Genomic DNA, 10,739 nt, shown 5'->3' on the forward strand with positions numbered 1-10,739 from the left:
CGATACAGGCCCCCTCCCCAATTGCTCTCGGGAACCCCATGGGTGGTCAAGGCCACCTCGTATGCCTCCAACCATTTGGCAATATCGTCCCCCACTGTGTAGCTGGCAATGACTTCTTTGGGTAAATAAAATTTTGACTCATGGGACTCTCTTGGTACGCTGCCACCATTGTCCTTATTGGATGCATTTATCTGGAGGGCGCGCAGCTCCAACTCCTTCAGCTGAAGCTCGTGCGCCATCTTCTTTTCCTCCAGTGCCCATCTCTTGTTTTCTCTCTCTTGTTCCAACTTGGCCAATTCCCTTTCTCTCTCTTGTTCCAACTTGGCCAGCTCCCACTTTAACTGCCTCTCCTCCCTCCTGTCCTCATACTCCTTTGGAGACGCGCTCCTACTAGACCCTGTCCTACTACTGGCCCCAGAACGTCTCCCTGGGGGCACATTTTCGGACATATCCACATTGAGTATGTCTAGTACTTCCTGGGCGCTCTCCTCCTGAGGTGCATCTGGCGCCTCCTGTCCCTCATCCTCTCTCCCATCTGGGTGGGCCTCTACCCATGCCCTTAAGGCGGTACGGAGTTCCGGTCCTTTGGCCCTCCGCACCCCAGGCACCCCCATCCCCTGCCCGAATTCTCTCAGTTGCCTTACAGTGTACCCCTCGAGGTCGGCTAACCGGAACTCCATCGTGACAGGTGGGGACCTAGATACTAAGGAAGAAAAACTCTAGGCTATAGGTGACAGTTGCAAGCTAACCAGGATTTTACACCCTCAGTCTGGACAGTGGAATGCAATCAGTGCAGTAATAACAGTTGCAGAGCTTCAATACAATAGGCGTTTAATTGTGGCGCCCTCCGCTTCACGGGAGGGTGCTGCGTGGTCACAGGTCCTAATACCACCGCTCGCCAACAATGTAAGACCTGGGGTCGCCAAGCCCTAAGGGGGTAACGTGACTCGAGCGGCTGGACACCCAAAGGCTTATGTGTAAAGCGACCATACAACACACTCATCCCCTGAAGCAGGAAACGTACACAATAAGGGACGCCACACAGCAAGATCAATTCAAATTAATCAGCATTATCTAATCAAATATGCAAGCACAGTTCCTGAAATGGCAATGGGCCTCACTTGAACACATTAGCATTTGCATCACCAGCATTTCATTACGGTCACATAGGCAGTACCTGAATACCTTAGCTTTAGATTCACCATTACTTCATCATAATGCAGTAGGCCACACCTGTATACCTTAGCATCAGATTCCAGAGCGCTGCTTCATGGCTCCAGTGGCAATACCTGGCGAATCTGGGGGGAAGCGGTAAACACAGCGGTTAACCAGCGCTGCGCCCCTCCCACCACTAACGTCTCACTCTGCCGTGGCCCCACGCGCGGTATCTAGCGCGATAATGGGCGCGGTAACTAGCGCTTCGAAATTGGGCTGGGGCCCGCTCTTCAAGGCAGGCCTGGCAAGCCTAACTCTACCCCGGGCCTCCCTAGTGCTTCGGAGCGGAGCGTGAGGATAAAGCGTTACCCGTATACATAGAACATTGAACAATTCTGAGCAGAACTTGAGGATAAAGCGTTACTCGTATACATAGAACATTGAACAATTCTGAGCAGAACTTGAGGATAAAGCGTTACTCGTATACGTAAAGCATTGAACACTTCTGAGCAGAACTTGAGGATAAAGCGCTACTCGGATACATAAAGCATTGAACACTTCTGAGCAGAATTTGAGGATAAAGCGCTACTCGGATACATAAAGCATTGAGCACTTCTGAGCAGAACTTGAGGATAAAGCGCTACTCGGATACATAAAGCATTGAGCACTCCTGACACGCGGCAGTCTCAAGGAAAGGGGCAATCCCACGGAGGGGAATCAGAGTCTCAGAGTGCGGTGCCGCTCCCGATCGACAGGGGGCGCACCGGGTCCTTCCCAAGCCTCCCGGGGAGCAGGGGGGTGAGTCCCAGGCCTCCACACGGCCACGCTACCTCCCAGCCCCCGGGGATTACCTCGGTCTCGGCGTCCCGGGGGGAGGGTCCTCTTTGCAGCACGTCCGGCACAGCTCTGGGCCCCGCAATCTATGCGCGCAGCGGCGGGGGACAGGTCACAGCCTCGTACGCTTCCGACAGCAGCTGCGACGGCACCGACGGGGCCCCGGGCTTCTCCGCGGGCCCTGACTCGATGAGGGGGCACCCTTCAGGCTTCCGGGCCACGGCGGTGAGCACGCTTCAGGTCCCCGCGCCAGGGGGGGGTTGGCAACTTAAGCGGGAGGACTGCGAGCTCAGCGCTCAACGGGGGACTGACGCAGGGGATCACAGGCCAGGTCAGGGAGCGCAGGGGTCAAAGCGCTAGTACCTGGTTGATCCCCAGCAGTCCGGCAATCCGTTTTGGCACGCAGTTTCAGCATTCAGTTTTGGCATGAAGTTTCAGCATTCAATTTTGGCATGAAGTTTCAGCATTCAGTTTTGGCATGAAGTTTCAGCATAAAGTCCTTGTGGCGCAGGTGTCACTGGCGCCCTTGGGGTTCTGTTCCTTGGGGGTAGGGATTGAGTTGGTGACTAGTTCCTTCCTAGTCAGGCTGGGCAGAGGTTCCCTGGGTCCTCCTACTGCTGGGCAAGATCAGTGGGCTTTACAGGGTCCCTCACTCACTTAAGAGGCAGCACCTAAATCCTGTCACTCTCAGAGGCATAAGTCCCTGGCTAGGCCCTACCGCCTAAAACTCCGGCGTGGATTCTCCAGCTCTGCTTTACCCCAACTGACCAACTGACTAGAAAATGTTCCCTCCCTCTGTTAAGTAGCCCTAGGTCAGGTGACCTCTATCCAAGGCGGCAAAAGTAAAAACACACCTCCCTTCTAGAAGGTTCCAGCACATTCCAGGAGCTTCCCCATTCTACCTATGGGACAAAAAAGGCGGGCTGGTGTCGCAACATTGTTGTGGGGTTCCAGCCAGCTCCTGGCAGCTAGGGTGCTACTAGAAAGACCACTCTGCAGTAGCAGGGGCCTGTGGCAGCCATCTTGGGAGAAGGGAGCACCTGCACCTTAACACTGGTTGGCAATGAAAAGGCGCCCGGAGACCTAACTCCAACATCAAAATGAGGGTGGAAAACATGAAGCACGATCAAAAATAGAGGGGGAGACCACCCTAGGGCTGACAGATCTAACAAAAGTAAAAAACTGAAAGCATTTCTTACTGAGGAGACTGCAGTAAATGAGGAAATTTGGAAACTTCATAACAAATAAATCTTCCAAGATGGCCACCAGAGACAAAAGAGCCCAAATGCAGCACAAATATCACCCAGATGTAGCCCACATGTAGCCCAATGACAGAATTGTGCAAAACACTTATTTTTTGTGTATTTGCAGTTTTATATAGTGCATACTTGTCAGGTATTGGAGTGCTTTACATGAGCATTGGTTACATCACACAAGATCAAATTCATTTTGTTTGTAGACATGGGGAGATTAAGTGATTTGACCAGAATCACAGAATGTTGAGCTGAAGCAGAAACTCCAACCTGGTTCCCCAGTTGCAAAGTCTGCAGCTTTGGAAGTTACACCACGTCCTCTCCCCTAAGTGCAACATTTAATCAAGTGGTCAACTGGATAAAAAAACATAAAGATTACAAATAATTTAAAAGTTCTTTGTCGCTATTTGAAAACTCAGAAAATATGTCCTCATTTTAGTTTTTCAGAGCACTAACCATAATTTTGATGCAAATAAGACCCTTTCATATATGTAATTTCTAAAGGAAAGGCCCTATGTATTACAGTTTTGATTACATCAAGATGACGTCAGGCGTTCCACACTTTTGTAATAAATATAGAATGTTAGCAATCTAGTTGTTCATTGCGATACTGCTGAGAGGCAGAGGCCAGGGGCACGGACTCTGAAAATTGAAGGCAGGTAGGAGAGTGCAGAGGCAACAATTTGACCACACTGGGCAGGCAGGAAGGGCAGTGGCAGCACAACAGACTATGGAGGGTAGTGGAAAGGGGGGCAGGGGCAACAAACCAACAATACAGGACTGGCAAGAGAGGTTGTGGCAATATAATAGACAATTGTGGGCAGAAGGAAGAGGCAGTGGTAGTACAACCAGACATGCCTACAGACCCGTTTCAGCCAGGAAACGTCCAATGTTTTTAAGCTCAAATGGGCTTTATTTGATCTGTCTCCTGTCTACAATCTCCTCTTTTTCAATGTGACTCAAAGGGGAAAATCAATACCCCAGTGTTTTTTTTCAAAATCTCCCTCTTACCAAGTTCAAAATGTTCACAAGTATGGTACATTGGATCATGGTAGGCAGGAGGAACTGGGGTAGGGACATGGACTCGGATAACAGAGGACAGGAGGGACATGGAGAGGTGCACCAAACTGACTCTACAGGGCAGGCATCAGGGTTTGCAGCAGCACAATACACCACACAGGGCATGCGGGACGGGAGTGCAGCACAACAATCCATAGAAAGCAATAGGGAGGGGACAGGACCATGCACATGTACAACAGAGAACAGAGGGGAAAGAGGCAATGGTAGCTAGCTGACCATAATGGACAGACAGGAGAGAAAGCTGCAGCATAACAGACCATAAAGGGCAGGAGGGACGGATCAGGGGCATTACAATGGAACAGACAAGCCAGGAGGGAGGGAATAGGGGTCTGCACATGGAAACAGAGGGCTGGGGGCAAGGGGGCAGGGCAGGAGCAGCAAGATGACCATGGAGGTCAGGCAGGATGGGCACTAGAAACAAGACACACCATGGAGAGCAACAGTGAGACTATGATGGCATACACACAGACCATGGAGGGAAGGTGGGAGGGGGTCAGGGACAGCTAGCTGACCACACAGGGAAGGTGGGAAGGGCCATGGCAGCACAGAAGACCATGCATGGCAAGCGGGAGGGTTAGTGGCAGCACAATGGCTATGATGGGCAAGAAAGAGGGTGCAGGGGCATGCACAAAGGACCATGAAGGATAGAAGGGAGGGTCAGGACCTGGGTACAGACAAGAGAGTTCAGGGGAAGGGGCCTCACAACAGACCGCGCGGGGCAGGCAGGAGGAGCAGTTGCAGCACAACAGACCAGGGAGGGCAGAAGGGTGTTTCAGTAAAATGGACCATGGAGGACAGGAGGAAGGGGATAGGGGCATGGCATGTGGACAGGCAGGGTAGAGGTGGCAGGGACAGGTTACAGTCATCTGACAATGCTAGGCATATGGGAGGGGAGTGGCAGCTCAACAGAACACTCAGAGTAGATAGGAGTGGCAGGTCCATGGAACATGGTGGGCAAAAAGGATGGAGCAGGGGCATGCACAAAGACATGGGAGAGCAGGGGGAAGGAGAATAGGGGCAGAAACATAAGCACAGAGGCTAAGCAGGAGGTCAATGATGGGCCATATAATTGGGCAATGGAGGGCAGGAGGAGTGGACTGGTACATCATGCTAAATGGAGGGCAGTGGCAGCACATCAGACCATGCATGGCAGGAGGGAGGAGGCTAGTCAACGGATTCAGACAACAGAGGATAGGGAGGAGGTGGATGGGGCAGCAAGCTAACTGTTCAGAGAAGGTGGGTATTAGGAACTTTATTGTTTTTAAAATATGTGTCTGTGCGAACTACTTAAAATATGAACAAGTATGCAGCATAATCTCACTTTTATTCAGGAAGAAGAGGACGTTTGTGACTGTGAGTCCGGCCTCACTTGGCAGCAACACCCCCTGACCCTCCATCCCCCATCGTAAAATGTAATGCCCGTGAAAAGGGTAGGTGGATGCAGTGTTATATAGAACATAGTCCTGAGAGCACGATTGAAAATGAAAACTAGATATAGTATATGGTATAAACTATGCACCAAAAAGTGTGATATAAGATGAACCGGGGCGTGAAATATAATATGCAATACATTGTGTGCAATGACAGATTCATTGGAGAGCATGAGATAGCACAGGCACTAGCGCGTGCTATGCGATATGCGCCTTGGAGTGTAATATGCACAGGGCAGTGTTGTGTAACCTAACTAGTCTCTAAAGTTGTAATATAAAATATGTGCTGGGGAGTGTAACGTTGCATATGCACTGTGACAAAGATATGGGTCCCAGATTGTAATAAGTATGGCATAGCGCTGTGCGTTATAACATAGGCATCGAGGAAGGCACGTTAGATGGGGCAATATAACCCGTGCGAAGGCAAGTGTGGCATGACATATTCACGGGGTGGTGTTACAGTGCACATGGGCTAGAGAGTGTCATAGCATACGCACTAGCTGGTGGAATACAACACAGAGGTGTGTGGCACTCGGCGGGCACTGGTGGGTGTAACACAGCATTGGGCTCAGCCAGGAGCATGCTGTGACTCTCAAGTGAGGTTCGTCTCCTTTCCAGAGAGTAAAATAAAAAAGTATTACACATCCGGCGGTGGATGTGTGTTTTATTAACGGTGAGGGGGGTTTCTTGCACAGTTTGGTCGAATTTTTGTCGAATCCCCTTTGAATGGCTTGGTGTGCGTGTGTATTAAATGTGCCTGTCAATAGCTACCCATGTTTGTATAAATAAACGACAAGGGTGTCTACTTAGAGAGTACCCACCGGCGGGGGCGCCGGGATTATGCACGGTAGGGCGTCAGACACGTCAGAGCTTCACTAGCGGTGTAAATACATTCCACATGGATTCATTGTATGCATAGTCGCCTTTTAATGAATTTCACGCAAATCGTCATGGTGATAGGTACATACGGTTTTTCCAGCATGTCCTAGGTGTTTCTATAAATATATTTGAAAAACAAATAATAAAAAACAAAGGCCGGCCCCGGGGGATGGGGTCCCTGGGGCCATAAGTGGCCTGAGGGGGGGGCTAAGCAGCCCCCCTCCTAAAGAATAAAAAAAAAAAAAGGCCATGACCCGAGGGTTGGGGTCCCCGGGGCCGATTAAGTCCTTGGGAGGGGGGCCACGCGGCCCCCTTCCAAATTTATTTTTTTCAACAAAAAAAATTAGGGTGCAGGCCCTGGGTGATGGGGTCCCTGGGCCAATAAATCAGAAATCGAAGGGGGGCCACACAGCCCTCCTTCTTAAAAAAATAAAATAATTAAAAGATCGGCATCGCGCTGGAGGCCACGCCCCCTCCTTGCAGCACTCTGCAAACGCGCCCCCTGGCCAGTTGTAAGTTGGGGAATTAATTCCCCTTCAATACTGAGGGTCCCTGAGGGCCAACTAGCCCAACAGGTATCTCCAGTATGCGCCAGGGAGCTGCGTTGCAGACAGGTGTTCTGAGGCCACGCCCCTTTTTACACCTCTATGCAACACAGCTCTGTGGCGCTTACTGGAGCTACCTAGTGGTCTAGTTTGACCCTAGCGACCCGTTTTAAGTTGGGGAAATAATTCCCTTTCAATCCTGAGGGACCCTGGGGGCCAACTAGCCCACCAGGTGCTTTCAGTAAGCGCCACTGCCCTACGTTGCAGAGAGGTGGTGCAGGCCGTGCCCCTTTTTACACCTCTCTGCAATGGCGCTTATTGGACGTACCTAGTGGGCTATTTTGCCCCTAGGGACCCTCACGATTCAAATGAACTTAATCTCCCAACTAAAAACGGCCACAGGGCATGTTTACACAGTGGTGAAGGGAGGGGATGGGGCCTGAGTTAACGTGTGCAAACACGCCCAGTGGCGCGTTTTAAGTTGGGAAAATAATTCCCCTTCAATCCTGAGGGACCCTGGGGGCCAACTAGCCCACCAGGTGCTTCCAGTAAGCGCCACTGCCCTGCGTTGCAGAGAGTTGGTCTAGGCCGTGCCCCTTTTTACATCTCTCTGCAACGCAGCTCTGTGGCGCTTACTGGAGGTACCTAGTGGTCTAGTTGGACCCTAGGGACCCTCAGGATTCAAGGGGACTTAATCTCCCAACTTAAAACGGCCACAGGGCGTGTTTACACAGTGGTGAAGGGAGGGGACGGGGCCTGAGGTGACGGGTACAAACACGCCCTGTGGCGCGTTTTAGGAGGTAGTTTTAATACCCTACCCTATTATATTCTAGGGGCTTACAGAGGAGGTCATGCTAATCACAGGGGGACCCCAACGCATAGTGTTGCCTAGTGTATGTAGGTGATTTCACTGTATTCTGAGTGTCTTTTAACATAGCACTGGCTCTAGGACTGGTTAGTAAGACTCAGTTACCACCAGTATCCATCTGAAAAAGTTGAGGGTACAGGATGATTTTGCAACAAGGCTTCTTTCTGCTTTTCTGTTTGTTCTTTCTGCACGTTATTCTTCTTCCTGCACTTTTCTTCATCTTTGAGGACTTCTGTTGCTTTCTTTCTGCATTTCTTTTTTTTCTTTCTGTGTGTTTTTCTTCTTTCTTCACATGTCCTATCTCTGTAGGCATAGTTAGAAATTAGCATTTAAAAAACCTTTGAAATTCACTGAAAAAACCATAGGTTTCAGGCACGTTATAGTTAGGAATTAGCATTTAAAAAACCTTAAAAATTCACTGAAAAAACCATAGATTTCAGGGGCATTATAGTTAGCTGGACTTTTTACTTGTACAAAACCATTGAAATTCCCCCGTTATAGTTAGTTCAGCTAACTATAACTCGTGCTCCCGCAATGCACTGCTGATGACGTCACATATTACATTACTCATGACATGGTCAGTGACATCACTCATGACATCACTAATGACATCTCAAATGACATCACTGATGACATCATCCTTGTGATAGAGTGGCAGACTTCCTCTCCCCCTAATATAACTTTTGATACACACATTCAAAAATAGAAACTACAATTTTCAAAACAATGGACATACCAATACCAGTTACAACAACCTATTCAGTAATTCTAAGATCCACATACACATCCACTCATTCACCAACAGTCCTATACAGTCACTCATACATGTACTCACTCATCATATGTACTCATACACCTATACATCCTGTTACACAATGCCACTCATCCATAGAGTTACTCACACACATAGTCACTCATGCTAATAAAGAATCAAACATCCATTTACTTGCATATACAGTTATACACACACCACCACACTTACTTCTACAGAAAGTTACACATACTTAGTCTTTTAAACAATCACTTATAGAAACACATATTAATTCATACAGGAACTCTTCCAATCTCTCACTCTCACATATACTCACTTATATACACCAATAGTCACATATACTAGTTTAAAACATATGTAGTTACTCATAAAGACACTATTGAGACAGTCATTCACTCACTAACACACCCATGCACACACTCATCCACCCATACAGTCCTGCACACATGCTGTCTTCAACACATACAAACAGTGAGTCACTCATTCATGCACCTATGTACTACGTAATACCCCCCACCGAACCATACAGACACTCAGACACTCATAATGATACAAAAAAAACTAATAACCTAAATAGACAGTCATGTAGCTACTCACCAACCCATGCAGCCACTTATACACAAAGTGAGAGACTGATACAGATATTTACATATTTAAACATTTCTCACTAAGCCATGTATTCACTCAGATACACTTAATCAGTCAGTTATACAATACATTTTTCAAAAACAAATCATCCATTTAGGCACTTATATACCCATTTATTCTTCGATCGACCTTGAGATATATATATGTAAAACATATGTAATTTTCAGAAAAACACACATTCACTGGATGATGTCATCAGTGATGTCATTTGAGATGTCATCAGTGATGTAATGAGTGATGTCACTGACCATGTCATGAGTGATGTAATATGTGACGTCATCAGCAGTGCATTGCGGGCGCGCGAGTTATAGTTAGCTGAACTAACTATAACGGGGGAATTTCAATGGTTTTGTATGAGTGAAAAGTCCAGCTAACTATAACGCCCCTGAAACCTATGTTTTTTTCAGTGAATATATGTATATATATATACAGAGAGAGAGAGAGAGAGAGAAAGGGTTTATACTTTCTTTTTAAAATACTTACATTTACATGTAAAACCTTTACCATGCATATACCTTTACCTTTCATGCTTTTACAAAAAAAAGTGTGGTAAAGGTTATGAATGGTAATGGAATTCACGTTGTAATGGCCATGTTGTAATGGCATTCGTTACAATTGAATGCGTGTTCCGTCATAGTTCCAACCACAAATGTGCCGGCTTAACCTTTGTCCTGTTGTGTAGTTTCTATAAATCTATATAGGATCTGTGCATTTAGACAACCTAAACTAAGGGATTAGTGTCCGGACTGATTCTAGATACCCCCAAAGGATACTTTAGTCTGTAGACCAGCTAGCTCACAGTGCCATTATAAGCCCCACAACCTTACCAAGGAGCGAATAATTTCTGGCACATGACAACTCTGACCCCTTAGGGATTGTGAAAACAGTGTACTACTTTTCTATCAGTCACTCATGCTCACTTGTTCTCAGTGAGATATACAGAATGACCAGAGGGGACGTTTTTCAATAAGCTTTTATTAAACCAACATAATTCTATTATTAAATATGTGTGCTGCAACAACCATTAGGCAGAAACAGATATATACGATTACAAGCACCAACAGAGTAAATAAAAGGTAGAATTCTACCATGGTGCTAAAACAGTGAATATATGCAGGCATATAGATATATGGCAGTAATGATGAAAACTCTTAAGATGCAAACCCTAATTAAATGTACCTAAGTGTACCTAGCATGTATGTAGGTGTATAGCCAAGAATCCCCCTAGGAAAAAGCCAACCCCATTACCTGATGGGAGAGAATTAAGGACCCCGT

The 10,739-nt window shown here is 47.5% G+C and overlaps 1 protein-coding gene across 1 annotated transcript in view; it reads left to right on the forward strand.

Moving 5' to 3' along the window:
* Positions 1-10,739, forward strand: part of LOC146805536 (lysozyme g-like) — a 220,662-nt gene that overhangs the window by 162,353 nt on the left and 47,570 nt on the right. The window lies entirely within an intron of this gene.

The sequence above is a fragment of the Triturus cristatus genome, chromosome 8 (genome assembly GCF_964204655.1).
Source record: "Triturus cristatus chromosome 8, aTriCri1.1, whole genome shotgun sequence".
Taxonomy (NCBI): domain Eukaryota; kingdom Metazoa; phylum Chordata; class Amphibia; order Caudata; family Salamandridae; genus Triturus; species Triturus cristatus.